Consider the following 16314-nt stretch of genomic DNA (forward strand, 5'->3'; position numbering starts at 1 on the left):
TAGCTTGAATTCCTTTAAGGCTTCCCAGAATTGCTTCTTTATTTCAGTTACTATTGGTATGTATTTTCTTCCATGTATATGGCTCCTAGGCTTTCTTGGGATGGGCTGGATGTTTGAGATTGCGTTTTGGTCTTTCATTTTGTCATTTTCCTATATTTTCGAGCTTCAAGTGTTGTTCCAAGCTTCCCCTGGGCGTGTTGGAATTTGTCTCTTATGTCCTGGATTCCTGGGAATTCTCTGGTAGAGTAGCTCCTTCCTTGGGCAGTGAAGCTCCTCGATTAAGAGAAGGTTGCCAGGCTCCTTTCAGGTAGATCTAAAGCCTCCTCAAGCTATACAGCTCCCCACTGTGGCAGCAAAGCTTCCCTCCTCAGCAGGCTGCCCCTTCCTCTGGGTGGTGGCAGTAGTGCTGGAGCTCTCCATGCTGAAAGAAGGTCACAGGTAAGGTCAGAGCAGTGTCCCGCAGCTTGGGCCAGTTCCCTCCTTCAGGTCGGGCAGCTGCCATGTGCCCTCCAGTTGAGACAGGGTGGTCGGCAAGGCTGGAATGGGGTCGGGAGGCTAGGCCCACCTCACTGTTCCCAGCTGGAAGCCATGGCGCAGCCCCCAGATGAAGGAGAAAAGTCTGCCAGGCTGGAAACAGGATCCCAAGGCCTGGCCCGCTTCACTGTTCCCGGCAGGAAGCTCCAGCATGAGGTTCTTTTTCTGTGTAGTCTTAAACCAATTTCATAAGTGTTTGTGTGATTAATTTAATTTCTTTTTTAGGCATAGCTCAATGAGAGAATAACCATCTCTACTTTTGTTCCACTAAATCACCAGCATTTGACCAATCTAGTAGTCACATACCTGAACAAATATGCTTTAAAAAATGAAGTAACTGTATATACTTCCTGCATATATTTAATACAAAAATATAGCCCATTTATGCTGGACTATCCATTCCCTGAAGCAAATTAACTGCCTAATTTATTCCTGAATCCCTTATAATGTTCTATACATCTTAGGAACTCAATAAGCATTTACTAAGTAAATTGTATTTATAAATTTGATAAATGTTTGTGTCATTTGAAACCCTACATTACTGAAGTTCCTCAATGGGCTCTGAAAAAAATCACATATTAAAAAGACCATATAAATCTTGTACAAAATACTGTAGCTTAATAATCCTGAGTTTAAAATCATGGGGTAGAAATAGGCAAACATGTGCCCATGCCACACAATTGATGTTGGTCAGAACAAGCTAAACCATGTTTTTATGACTAGTACCAAGCCATCGCAATGGATTAAAGAATATTTTTGTTCTCAAATGCAATGTATAGACCTTGCTGTCTGAGAGTTTTATTCTATATCATCTTAATTCCATCCCTGTGCTAGTAGAATATCATTGATTGCCATGACAGAAGAAAATGAGGCAAGACAAATCACACTGTATTTCTTAAAGCTTCTACTTGGAAGCAACACACCTCACTGGCTATGTCTACCTTCAAGGAGATAAAAAAAAATAGGAAGTAAAAACATTTGATAGATGACATTAATGACCATCATTATCAAAGCTTGTTCTGAGAAATGACCCACTCATAACATGTATAATCATAGCGTATTCTGTAACTAAAATGCTAAAAATGTTAGCCTTTCCCAACCCTTTATACCATTTCTCTTTGAGCATCAGTGTCCTTATCCTAAAGTGGGAATAAAAACAGAGTATGTTTCCATCATAATGCCTAGCACAACTGATCACTAAATATTAGACTTAGTTTAAACTAAGTACTATCTTTGAAATGTAGGAAAATTTAATTCCTCCATTAGTGATATAAAACTACTCACTGATTCTCTAAGCTTGACAATTTTATTTTGCTGAGTTTGATGGTATATCTGCTAAAAATGACTTGCTGCACACAACTACCCTTCTATTCCTCTAGTAACAGTACTCAAATAATTTTAAAATTTAATTGTACCAAACTCTAAGGCAAAATGAAATAAATGGATGGAAGGCAGTAGAAGAAACTATTAAAAGAACTGGAAACCATCTGCCCCCTCCAGGCAGACTAGAACACCTCTATCCAATAAGCTGTACAATTTACTAACATTTGTCTAACCCTCTGCTTTATTTGTTTTCTTCATATCTCTCCTGTGTACAAGGGTCAGTACAGAGCTACATTGTTCCATGTTCTACAGATCTTTTTCTTGTGGCTCAGCCTGAGGATCAGGAACAATAAACAAGTGAAATTAATAATGCATGGCAATCATGTTCTACTACCTACGGTCAACTATATGTATAATTCTACGTGCTTTAAAAGGCAAATACACCCAAATTAAATTACATTTCCACTAGTATTCATATCCCCCAGAAAAGCACATGTTTAATTGTAATATTTTTAAAGATTTAAGAGAAGGCAAACACCCTTGTCTTTTCTTTCATTTCCACTCTCAGTGATAATCCTGCAGGCCTGATTCAAGGACACGGGGCTATGCCTGTTAGTGAAGGAGGGAATTTGTCAGTAAAAGACTCTTCTCACATGTCACTCCTTTCTTCTCTTTTTTCATGATACTGGTAGAGTAAGAATATAGAACTGGATCTTCCACAGGAAGACACCTGGCCTTCTTATCACTTTGTTCTTCCTTCTTTTCCATCCTTGTGACATAAGTGGTAAACTAGTCCAAGTTTCATTTTGAATAATTATTGTTATAAAAGTACTAACAGCTATGTGAAACTTTAATTTTGAATTTTTTTTGATCTCCTGTCTCAGTTCCTAATCACAATAAACTGTGTTTGTTTCCTAGGCCTGCCAAATTAAAGCTGTACAAACTGTTTGATTTAAAATAACAGAAATTGAGGTAGCTGGGAGCCACCACATGTGAACTGATGCCCACTACAGCGATCCCTATGTAGCTGTGCAGCCACAGAAATTTTTGAAATCTGCCCTTTGTCCCCAAGAATCCAGGGAGGTTTGGTGTGCTATGTGACATAGCTGAAAAGCCAGTGCACTATATTCCACATACTATTCAGCTTTAGTACGCCACTCAGAACCTAGTAGGGCTCTGCTCAGTGACCTCAAGCAGCCAGGGAATGTTGGTGAACCATGTGGGGTGTCTGAAATCTCACACAGTGCATAGAACCCATCTAGCGAGTCTTTCAGTGCCACTAGGTACCCAATAAGAATAGTCTTATATTCCCCACTCCACTAGGGAAAATCCCTGAAGTACAGACAGATATCCTCAACCCAGGAAGAGAACTTGCATTTGGCTTACCCAGGGGAATACAGGAAAGTGACAAAACAAAAGAGCAAAATGCAATCTGAAACCTCCAGCCCATCCCAAAGAAGCTTAGGAGACATGGACATAGAAAAAGGTATAAACAATACACTTGAAATTTCTGAAATGATAGCAACTGAAGTAAAGAAGCAATTCCATCAAGCCATAAAGAAGCTCAGATCAGAAAGATCTCCCAGGTTAAAGCAGAAATGATAAACAAAATAAAAGAAATGCTGAACACATCTAAGAAGACATAGTTAAAAATTGAGGAGTACTGCAAAAAGATGAAAACCCTACCTGAACAATGTAAGGAAGCAATAGCATGCATGACAGAGATATCCAGGAAACCAAACATTCCATCAAAAGCTGGAAAAACTGTCTGAATGACTGTGAAAATAGACTTTCAGAACTAAAAGACAAGATTTCAGCTAGTGAGCAAGAGAGGAGAGATCTTTTAAAAATAACAAGGAATCGGGAAATAATAATTCAACAGTTGCAAGATGATACAACAAAAAACAATATAAAATTAATAGGTGTGAATGAAAAGGGTGACAACACAAATAATATCAAAAGATATAATAGTGGAAAATTTCCCAAACATGGGGAAAGAAACTGATACACAGATAAGTGAAGCATATAAGACTCCAATTAGCCACAACCAAAATAAATCTACACCCAAACAAAAATAATAATCAACATTCCCCAAATTCAACACAAGAACAGAATATTAAACGCTGTTAGAAAAAAAGAGACATTACTTATAAAGGAAAACCCATCAGAATCACAGCAGACATTTTAACAAAAACAAAGAAGTCAAGAAGAGAATAGAGTGATGTAGTCCAAATCCTAAAGGAAAATGACTTCCAGCCCAGATTGATAAATCCTAGAGAACTGTCCTTCAGAACTGATGGGGAAATAAGATATTTCCACGGCAAAGAACAGCTGAAGAATTTCATGAACAACAAACTAACCCTGCAAAGAATGGAACTTTATCAGCTATAAAAAGATAGTCTTGGGGCTTTTATAGGTAAATGAATGCAACTTGAGACCATACTCATAAGTGAAATAAATCAAATTCACATGTGTAAATTCCATATTGTCTCCCTACTGTAAGAAACTGAAAGAGTAAATAAGATACAAAATCTTCAATAAATATGATGAAAGGTTAAGACACTGCTAAGACACTGTTAAGACACTAAGAGGAAAAAATAACTCAGACAAGGAAAAGCAGAAAAAAAGGAAGAGAAAAGAAACAAGATATAAATTTTCATATATACACTGAAGATTACTAAGATGCTTCTACTACCAATTCTAATAGTTCTTGGAACAAAACAGTTAACATCCATAGGATTAGATCAATTTTGCATGACTGTATCTAGTAATTAGAGTAAGACTTTTGAAAATAACTATGCAAAACAACAAAGTTTGTTATATTCCTACCAACTTGTTTTGAAAGCCTGCATTGTTATTGTTTGGGGCTCTTAGTTACAGTTATTTATTTGTTGTTTTTGTCTTCCCATCTAATACAGAAAGGATAGATGTAAATGTTTAGGCTTATATATGCCTAGAACTTCACCTAAAGGGTTTACCCTTATTTATTATGTGTGATAGTATGAGCAACTACACTGAAGAAAATGAGATATCATGGTAGCCATTGATGATTTCCTATCATTTTGATTTGAAGTCCAATAATCTTCTATTCTTGGTTTTGACTGGTTTTAGTCTGTTTTCAATTATTTATTTTAATATTATGAAGGTGGGAACAGCTATTTTGAAGAAAACAAGAGACATTATGGTAGCCATTATTGATTTCCTACTATCTGGTCTTGAAAACTCTTAAGGCTCTCATTCTTTTGTCTTGATTGCTTTTATATTATTTTGATTTGTATTAACTTATGGTGTGTGAAGGTATAAGACAATTGTTTTGAAGAAAACAAGAGACATTATGATAGCCACTGTTGATTTCCTGTTTTCTTTTTCTGAAATCCTGTGTTATTGGCAATGTTTTGCTCTGATCTGCTTTGTTCTCTTTTGTTTTGTTTTTCTTTGTTTGATTCTCTTTAAAATAAATAACAGCAATTTGTTGTGTCATAGTTCTGAAGAATAAGAAGTCTAAGATGAAGGCATCACAGTTTGAAGTCTGTTAACTGCTATCTGTCCGGTCCATCAATGGTGCCTAATCACGCTATCCTCACATGGTGGAAGAGGCAAGGTAGCTCTCTGGGGCATCTTTTGTATAAAAATAACAGTAACCATATTCATGATAGCTCCTCTTCATTACCTAATCACCTGTAAAGACGTCACTCCTAACATCATCTTGGAAGTTAGGTCCTCAAGATCGAAATTTTAGCAGGGGAATGGGTAGAGGAGCACAATCATTCAGACCATAGCAAAAGACTTATAAGCATTTACCTCTGACAGTGGGTACCCCTGTCTACAGTCTTTACCTAAGACTGTAGACAGGGGTAGCCACTGCTCTGGACACACATGCTTCTCTTTCCCATCACATGCGTCCCAGAGAAACTGTGGCCTCTGGATATTTCCACCAGCACTACTCAAGCAACTACTGAGGAAGCAAACATGTTCTTTCAAGTGTAGCATTCCTGACCTAGGTGGTCACTTGAAAATACTACTTAATCCATTATTTTCTTTGTATATTTAGTCTACTATTTTTGCACACATAATCTACAGGGCATGAAAGGGTAATTATTCTAAAAATATGAAAATAAGGATCAAAAAGACTAAAAGAGATGCATAGTTTTGCAACATTTCTTCTAAAGAGCCTCCATTGCCTTCTTCTATCCTTTGCAATATGTTCTTTAAAATCAGAGAAAGAATAAAGTAATAAAGTTTCAGGACTGGAAGGTAGTTAATCTTATTAAATAGCTGAAAAGGGAGAATAGAGGACAAACAATTCCTGTGACACAGTTTAGAACATCAAACAAGTATCACTACCCTTATACAATCTGTGTCAGTAAATAAGTTCACCTTTTCCAAGAAAGAGAAATACAAAATATGCATAAACTTAGGAAATATTATAACATATATCAAGTCTTTCCAATGAAGAGTATAGGGTCATCATAATGAATGGCTGTGAAAGAATTTGGATGCCCTGCATTTCCCTATTCTGTGAGCTAAAAACTGCCCATTCTTCACAAAATTAGTCTCTACAAAATCAATTTCGAAAACAAGCAATAGTAATAAATTCAGGAAAGAAATAATAAAGATCAATAAAACTAATGGCATCAGAGAAATCTCAAGCATGACTTTTTGAGCAAAATTATGAAAAACAAGTAATGAATAGCAATAGCCAATAGCAATAAAAATATTGCATATGGGCTAATTTCAACGCAGATCCCTAGTTTGGGTTTCAAAGCAGCCATGCCATCAACTAAACAATACATCTTCAATTTAAAGAATAAATCAATTCAAATAATACGATCTTTTAAAAATTTCAACACTGAATCCATAAATCATCAAAGGAAATACAATATTAGTAGAAACTGAAAATTCTGCTGATGTAACAAAAATACCATGACAATCCAACACCTTGTCAAATTGTATTTCTTTTTTGTTCTTTGACGTCAGTTTGAAATCTGTCCAGGTGCTGTAACAAACAGTTAAATATTTTATTTAGGTCTAGATTTTTGTGCCTGCTTTAAAAGACATCTTTATTCTTTATCTTCCATTTATGTGTCACAGTCTTTCAGCATCAAGAGCATGCCTGTTCCCAAACCTATGTAATATTCATAAGATAAAATGTGCTCAGTGCAGACGACACACCAAAGCTCTGTCGTCTCTACACTCAACCTTCTTAATTCAGAATCTCAGGGAAATTGATGAATAAGCAAAAGCAACAACAATATCAATATGAACAATTACCTCTTAACCAATAATGAGCTTTTGCTTTATTGCTAGCACTAGACTAAGAACTTTATGGGTAATATTATTTCACCTGCACAAAAAACAGAAATATAGGTGTCAAATTGCTTCACACAGAAGAAAGTGTAGATTCAGATAAGTTAGAAATACCCTCAACACCACATGACTGATATGTCCCAAGATCTTTCCAGTGCCAGTGTCTTATGAACAGCATTAGCCAATGTGTTGTGTGGCTTCACCAAATTTCCTTTTTTCAGTGTACATGGACAAAATTGCCAACTTCAGGAAAATGACAAACCTTTCCTTCATCCTGTGTGTTGCTGATATGTATCTGCTAAACTAAATTACTGCACACCTCAAAAAATGTTAAAACAGTTGGTAATGGCTGAAAAGAGCTACAGTACAAATAATGATACTATAGCATAAACATAATGAAATGGAAAATGGTTAATGGAAAATATGAAAACAAAAAAATGGTACAGTCAAAAATACAAAATAATGTGAGACTAACATAGCTTGTTAAGCATTTATTAAATTCTAGATATATTTCTGAGTTACTCTCCTGGATTACTACATTGACTACTCATAACAGCCCTATTTACTAACATACATCAGAAATATTTGCTTTCTGTGACTATTGTTACAAATTTCTATAAACTTAGCACTTTAAAACAACACAAATTTATTTGGTTACAGTTAAACAATTCAGAATTTTGAAGCTCAAATTTATTTCCTTTAGTTCTACAGTTCTTTTGGGATATAATCAAGATTTTGACAAAGCTTCATTTATTTCTGCAAGCTCTAAGGGAAAATATATTTCTTTGACCTTTGCAGGTTCTAGAAGTTATCTACATTCATGGGCTTCTGACTGGATGAAGGTAAGCTGGCATCTGTGTAGCTGCTGAGGACAGATGATTTTCAAAGATAGGAACACAGATGCTCCAAAATTAATTAATTTTTCTCAAATAACACAATAATAAATGGTGAAGTTTGAACTCTCTGCATTCAAATTATGCATTTGTTTTTCTCTGACACCTCATGAAACAGAAAAGTCAAAGCCTTGACAAAATGTTAGCATAAGGGTTAGAGTCTAGGTCTATCAATAACTATGACGTAGTTTTTTTCTGTGCCAGACTCTGCTGTGATCACTTCATATACAGTAATTCACTAAATCCCTCAATCTCACGTAAGGAAATTGTTCCCATTTTTATGTTAGAAAATTGAGATATCATAACTTTAAATACAAGTTGGGCACAGTAGCAACACCTGTAATCCTTTGGGAGCAGGAGGATTACAAGTTCAAACCCAACCTGAGTAATTTAGTGATTTAGTGAGACTTTTTCTCAAAAGGAAAAAAAAAACTCTAAAAATGGATGAAGATAAGAATTTTTTTTTAAAGTGCAAAGGCCCTGGTATAATCCTCATTATAAAAGAAAGTTAAATAGTTTATGGATCACACAGCCAACACGCAAACCCTTTATGTTACCATAAACGATATTCACAATCGCCAAGCTACAGTAATTATAAGCAAGTATGTACACATACTCTATCAGACTGACCTTTAAACACTGTCCACACTCACATCCTCTTTAACAGGGCATATAGATAACAAGCACTATTTAAATACTTGGCGTATGTGTGTGTGTGTGTGTGTGTGTGTGTGTGTGTGTGTGTTTGTGTGTGTGTGTGGTGTTGTTGTCGTTTGTTTGTTTTCGGACTAGAAATCAAACTCCTGACCTTGCGCTTACCAGGCAGATGCTGTGCCACTAGGCTAACATCCCTGGCCTCAATATTTGTTTAGTTTGGGACATTCCTTAGAATGCAGTATTATCTGAGGCATGGAAAAGATTGGGGAGGAAAAAGAAGTGACATTCTGGTGACTGGGCCCAGAAAATCAAGGAGAGATATATAAAGAAAGTGTCCATGTTAAAAAAGCAAAGTACTGGCTAGGTCCTCCCAGGACACTGAAAAAGTTCTGTTGAAAAATAACCAGGAGGATTCAAGAGAAACCAAGTAGAAGAGAATGGAGGGGCTAGGGAAGTCAGTTCCTCAAGATAATATGTTTACCTATTATCTATAATTATGTGACAGAAAATATAAAATTGAAGAAAATAGAATTGTTAGAAACAAACTAAGACAAATATGGTTCCCTAAAATACATTCTGAGAGAAGAAAATTCTCAATATATATTCAATAAAAGCACAAGAACTAAACATTCAATAATTCCAAATATTAATTCAATACCCCTCTGTTAGATAGATTTAGTTAATAGTTTTTATACCACATTTAATTTTCAATTTCTGAGATGTCAATATGGGAGGCTTTGCTAGAGCTGAGATTACTCTAGCAATTACCCATAAACACTGTAATGGATCATTGCATTTGACAAACCTGCAAACAAAATCTGCTTTGCTTTTATTGGAAGGAATGAGCTCTACAGAAAAGAGCATTTAGGACAGTATATTGGAAAATCTGATCATTTCAGTATATAGTAAGCTTTTATGGGACTGGTTTCTATAGACCTATGAATAATCTGGAAAATATACTTGTAGAAACAAAAGGGCAACCCTACTTCCTTCAAACAATTCCAGCTTGCTACATTCAACAAGGCACAGAGGTGAACAGTGTTACTCATATTAGGGATGCACTGCCTTCACCTGAGCATTTTAATACAACTTGATCTGCCATCTAGGTTTCCAGGAAAGCAATGTACAACCTCTGTGATACTGGCTCCTTTCACTTTCCCATTCTGTCAGTAAGAGAAAGCAAATAAGGCTCTCAGAAACTTTCACTGATGACATGAAAGTGTGAAATCTTTCAGACAGTTGTTAATGTTTAAAGAAAATCTCAAAGTGCAACTCAATGATACTTAAGAAAATGGTAGCATCAACTCTGCCCATTACTGAATACATAGATGTAAAAAAGCTCTACAGCTATCTCAGTGAAATGAAGAAGTAAACACTGAATTTTTCCAAAAGCTATTTTTTTCATTTTAATTGTCAAATGTGTATTCATCTCTTACTGAATGACTGTTGCTGAAGATACAGAATCACAATAATGAGCAAACATAGAAATAATTCCTGCCTTCATCAAGCTCACACTATTAATGAAAGTCAGGCGTTCATGTAAAAATCACACAACAAAATGTAAAACAGAAACTATGATTATTATAATGAATTAAAATTATAATAATGGACCATTAGTTGTGGAAACAACTATGAACTGGTATCAAAATGGAAATGGAAGTCAACAGGCAAGACAAAGGTAATAAGAATAGTCTTCCCAGTAGAGGAGACAGCATGTCTACTCTGTAGCAAGAGGTATCACAATGTAAGCAAGATGAGAGTGCCTGTAGTCTGAAAGTTTGGAGAGGTGTGGCATGAACTGAAAGTACAGAGTTAGTAATTGTTAAAACGTCAAATAGAGGAATCGCATTTCTTTTGTTTGTTTGTTTGTTTGTTTTAAAGAGAATAAAATAGAACAAAACTGTACAAAGCATATCAGAACAAAACAATGCAAATAACACAGGATTTCAGAAAAAGACAACAGGAAATCAACAGTGGCTGCGATAATGTCTCATTTTCTCCAAAATAGTTGTCCATACCTTCACACACAATAAGTTAATACAAATCAAAAGCAATCAAAACAAAAGTATGAGAGCCTTACAGGCCTTTGAAATCAGATAGTAGGAAATCAATAATCTCTACCATAATCTAGGAATTGTAATCTTATACACGGAATACAGATAGTTGATACAGAGCAAGTGATATGAATGAAATTTGCTTTCCCAAAAATTACTCCAACTTCTCAGTGGTAAAAAAAACTGGTGGATACATGAGGTAATGGAAAACCTGCAGGTGAGACTGGAGTGGGTGGGACTAAGGGATTTCTGAATTGATATGCTATCGTGTATACACAGAGTATTTGAACAGACCAATGAAAAGCAGCCTCAGTGCATATTTAATCACATCAAGAAAGTACTTTTTGATGAAGATTAAGCCCAAGATGGGTTAAAATGTACAAATTTTACATGCAAGCATTCTAGTTTAGAATCCCAGAAATGCTGTGTGTACCCTTGCACAAGTTTTATAATCACTATGCTTTGACTTTTTTTGAAATTCAAAACATATATAATAATATAAGTTCAAAATCATCTGGGGCAGATATTTCTTGAAATTTACAAACTTTGGAGTTTGAAAAGTATGAGATCAGAGTAAGTATTCTGTAATACTCCCAGTAGAGACTTTTGCATCAATGTTTTGAAGTAAAATTTATGTCTACTAATTTCATGTGGGCTAAAGATAATAAGTAGATGTATTGTCATTCAGACTAAGTTTTGACATCAAGTGAGTGTGCACTAATTTAATGATTTTAAAATTTTTCAGAAATTCTTGAAATTCAGAATTATAAACAAGAGACTGAGGAATTCTTACACTCTCTTACTAAGATTATTAGGAGGGATAAATGAATAATTGTAAGGCCCAGTAACAGTTCCTGGTAAATAGTAGGTACTATAAAAGCATTTGTAAAATAAGTAAAACTCTTGTATACTTAACTAGATAGCTACATGGCTTTAGGAATTACTATTATAACATGTAAACAATGGTTGGAAGACTTCTGAGGTCCTTCTGAATTCAAGATCTGCAAGACACTCAAATGTATTAAGGAATGTCCTTCTTCATTCTTTTGTGAGAAAGCCACATAAAGACCCTGAATCCACTCCTGACCAGGATTATAATGATGATGCTGTAGCAATTTTATATCCTGACCTCCCATCTCCTCTTTTCCATTGGTAACTTAAATTATACTAACATTCCATTTTATGTTCACCTCACCTATCATATCATCGCACTACCATCTTCTTAGAACTGAGCCTGAACAGCCTGCATCTTCAGGATCAGTCATCCTCTAATTGCCAAAATTCCCAATATGAGTCACTGAATCCCAAGAAAGACCTTGTAGGAGAACTACGATCCTTAACTAGGAAATGGAAGCCAATAGATATTGTCACTTTGCTTGACCTCTACTGTATTTGGGAAAAGGTCGCAGTTAACACCAAGAAGTTGATACAAAACTATATAAATTTGGGAGAGTTAGAAGTGTAATTACTGAGAACCTCAGTTTCTATACATGCAATATCAGGATAACAATAACAGAACTTGTTCTGCCTTCAAACTATAATGTAAGTAAAAGCTACCTTTTAAAGGGCAATTTATTGTTTCTATCATCTGCTGCCTTATCACTGGAATGTTTTCTGCAAGAAAAGATGTTCACATTATGGTTAATGTCCTCAAAAAAGGAAGAATCTGCATTGCCCGTGCTTTATTAAAGAAATAAGCAAACATTTGTTCGTTTACATTTATGTTGCCTTATCTTACCATGGACCAGACTGTCCTGTATATTATTTCATTCAATCAGAAGACTTGCCTTTGTATGTAATGCAATCATATGCCATATTTGATTACTAAGTGTTTTTGGTCCTTATTTCAAGATGAATATGATTTATGAGTCAAACTCATTTATAGTAGATTGTTAGCTTAGAAATAATATCATCCCTTATATCAGTACAGTGCTTGACATTTTATAAAGGGCTTGCTTAGTTTTGGTTGTACTTGATTGTCCCAGTAACATACAATACTATTTTTCAGAGAAAGAAACTGGAGCTGAGGTAAAGGCTTGAGAAATGAGGAATCCAGGGATTGAATCCAGGTTTATAAAATGTAATTTCAAATCATTAAGCTCTAGAATCTCTGCACTCCTGAGGACCATGCTGTATCCAGGCTTTTAATGAGCAAGTGCTAAATGTCTTTGATCAATGAATTATTCCAAATATTTCCTTTGAAAAAAATTAAACAGCGTGGGATACCAGAAAGGTGGTGAATGTCATTAAACTGGAGTAGCAAATGGAAGAATAGAGTATGAGGCACCCTAACAGTCACATGGAAATAAAAATGCAGGGATTACATGTTCATGCAGTTCTCCGCCCTTCCAGGCAAGCTCTCCTTGAAACTATGACTTCTGCTAGAATATGATATTCTAGCAGAAGAAAAAGCCATTTCTGCTTGCCATGCCTCACTATTTCTTTCCCTAAGTCAGAGGTACAATTGAAAGCCACTGTGTAGACTTAATAGTTTCCACATTTCAAAATGCCTTTTTAAATTGCTTTTTGCTTTATTTCCTACAATGAGAGAGAGAATCAATTACTACTCCATCTACTCATCTTGATACCCATGCTTCAATGAGCTAGAAAGAAGCAATGGAAAAGGAAATCTAAAACCAAAGACCTAGCACCTGAAAGAGATATACAAGAGTTTTAATTCAATGAGATCTGCAGGTAAAGTTTCTACCCTACTCCAGTTCTTTAAAAAAAAAAAAAAAACTTAATTGCATCTCAATAAGGCAAGACAATTTTTTTAAAAAATAATACTTTTAGTATTCAGGGAGCCTAATATATTTATACTTTGCATACATAGCAGTTTATGCTTTCATACAGTAATTCATTTATTTACTTTAAAAAGTATGGATCCTTTAAACAATCATTTGAACTTAGAATTTAAAAGGATTTGGGGGAAAACATATGATTCTGAGTGTTTACCAAATGCTAGTCATTGCACTGAGTGATTTGTATTCATTGTCTTCGATACTCATAACAACTCAGCAATGCAGGGACATCAATTAGGATAATAGCAGAGTTTAAAGTCAACCTATAAAGATTGATGAAATGACTATGTCCAACAACAGGGCCAAAGACTCAAGAGGGCTGCAAATGGTAACAGAAGGCCTGACTTTCCACAGAGTGAATCAACCAACCCTTGTAATGTGGTAGGAAGAACACAGGGAAGTAAATTCTCTGAAATCACTGTGACCTTCTCTCTGATCCTTACCATCCCCTTTCTCCATCTCCACTGGCTCCTCACAACTGGAACAGGAGGATGAGATATTGCACTAGGGCAACTGATCAGGTGAGCCTTTTGGGCACATAGTAGGGTAGGAAATTGTGGAAAGTGGATCTGGGAGGGACACAGAAGACCTACAGCACAGTTCATTCCTCCCTGAGTACCTCTTCTCTCTGCATCTCTTCCTGTCTTTAATTCTTGTCATCTCTTCCTGTCTTTGTTTTTTTAAAAAGCCAAATCAAGATGAGGTGTAGAGTCGCCAGCACAGAAGGAGGAGAGGAAAGTTCTGGGGGTAAAGAGCAGCGTGGAGCTGAAGACAAAAAAAGATTGGGTTGTGTTCTGCGTGTTCCTGGCACTAAGGATTTTTTAAATTGCTCTCATCTAGTCTGAAACGGCTGCCTCTCAGTGTCTCTGCTGCTCAGAATTTGTCCAGAAACAGAACATTGTCCATTTCCTCACAAATCCACATTATGAACGTCTTATTAATGCAGAGGGCCATGGCAAAGTGTGGACAGGTTGGAGTGATGATATGCCCAAGTTTTTCCAGTGTGGACAGAGATGTACTACTAATGAGAATTCCTGTTCTAACCGAACTGTGATGGATAATTGGAACCAGAAAAGATATGATCTAAGGAATATAGTGCAACCCAAACTCTTGCCTTCCCAGTCTTGACACTACTTTGAAACAATACATGATAAAAGCTACAACAGCAAAATGCCACTTTCAACCCACAGACATAAGCAAGAGCTGCTTTAGTTCCCAGGATACCAACCTGAACTGAATCCTCCTTGATACAAATGCACAGAAAGTCAACTTACACAACTGGCTATTCAAAGCCTCAAATTAGGCATCACTTGGCTGTGCATGGGTTGATAATACTGATAAATTATAGGGTCCAGGATTCTGAGAAAAAATAAGAAGCTTAACTTTCCAGAGGAGAATGTAAGAGAGAACACATTCTAAACTAAACACAACTAAACATATGGCTCACTATCACATACTTTTACCCTCTGAATAAATGAATCACAAGGCATAAAAAAAGATGTCAGCTGAGTCATCTTCTCAATGGAAACCTAAAACATGAGTAACTACCATCTTTTCATAAAAGATTAAAAAGTTAATAGGGATAACTAGTTGAGTATAATGTAACTTTTTTCCTGTAGCATCTACAGTTGAGCATAAGGCCTAACCTAAAAGCATAGTAGCCAGCCCCCCTTATCCACTGTTCCAGGCTCTCTTTACTATTTGCCTACCTCACACCTGGGTGGTATTTTTCTCTGATAAATGGCCCAAGTTTTATTCCTAAATGATATAAATTCCTGGAAGATATTTCTTTTCTTCTCTTTTATTCTACATATTAGTTATATACAATAATGGATTTCATTTTGGTAGCTATGTACACGCACACAGTATATTTGGATTTCCATCCCCCAATACTGCCTTTGACTCTTCATTCCCCCACTTCTACTTTCTGTCATTTTGGTTTTTATTATGATAGTTTTAAACATGTCATGTGAGAGAACACATGTGATGTTTGTCCTTTTGAGTCTTGTTTATATAACTTGACATAATGATCTCCACTTCCACCCGTTGTCTTATATGTGACATGATTTCATTCCTATCACATTTTCTTCATCCATCCATAGGCTGATAGGCACCCCAGTTGTTTCCAAAGCTTAGCTATTCTGAATTTTGCCATAAAAAGGGGTATACCAGTATTTCTGACCTTACTTGGGGAGTATATATTAGGAGTTGTAAAGCTGGATCATTTGATCTAGATCATTTCATAGTTCTACTTACAGATTTTAAAGAGCCTCCCAGACTGATTTCCATAGAGGCTGTGAAAGGATTCCTTTTGCCCATCAGCAATGTAGAAGGGTTACTACTAGCAGGATAGGAGAATTCCTTTGCTACAACATCCTCATCAACCTTAATGGTGTTTTATTTTCTTAATGATCACCACTCTGAACAGGTGAGGCAGAATCTTGTTGTGGTTTTGATTTTCATTTCTCCAGTGGTTAAAGAAGTTGATATATTAGCCAATTGTACTTCTTCTAGAAAGTGTTTCTTCAGATTGAATTGCTGCAGTCTACTGATCAAGACTATTGGCAGGGTACTAAAAGCCCACAGGAAGTCCTTTCAATCCTGCTTATCAGTGTGTAGCAGTAACCAAATTTTCCTTTGATAGTTAGTATCCATCACCCCAGTGCATATATTGACCTCTTTTGTATATGATATTTCAGCAATTCAAAGGATTCAAAATGACCATCATTAGTTACAGTTTCCTAT

The 16314-nt window shown here is 35.9% G+C and overlaps 1 pseudogene; it reads left to right on the forward strand.

Annotated features, from left to right (window-relative positions):
* Positions 1 to 588: 588 nt before the first annotated feature.
* On the forward strand, positions 589 to 14872 carry LOC100733711 (cilia- and flagella-associated protein 68-like; annotated as a pseudogene).
* The last annotated feature ends 1442 nt before the right edge of the window (positions 14873 to 16314 follow it).

This window comes from Cavia porcellus, unplaced genomic scaffold (genome assembly GCF_034190915.1).
Source record: "Cavia porcellus strain 051 isolate PalLab524CR breed Dunkin Hartley unplaced genomic scaffold, mCavPor4.1 scaffold_13, whole genome shotgun sequence".
NCBI classification, from domain to species: Eukaryota; Metazoa; Chordata; class Mammalia; order Rodentia; family Caviidae; genus Cavia; species Cavia porcellus.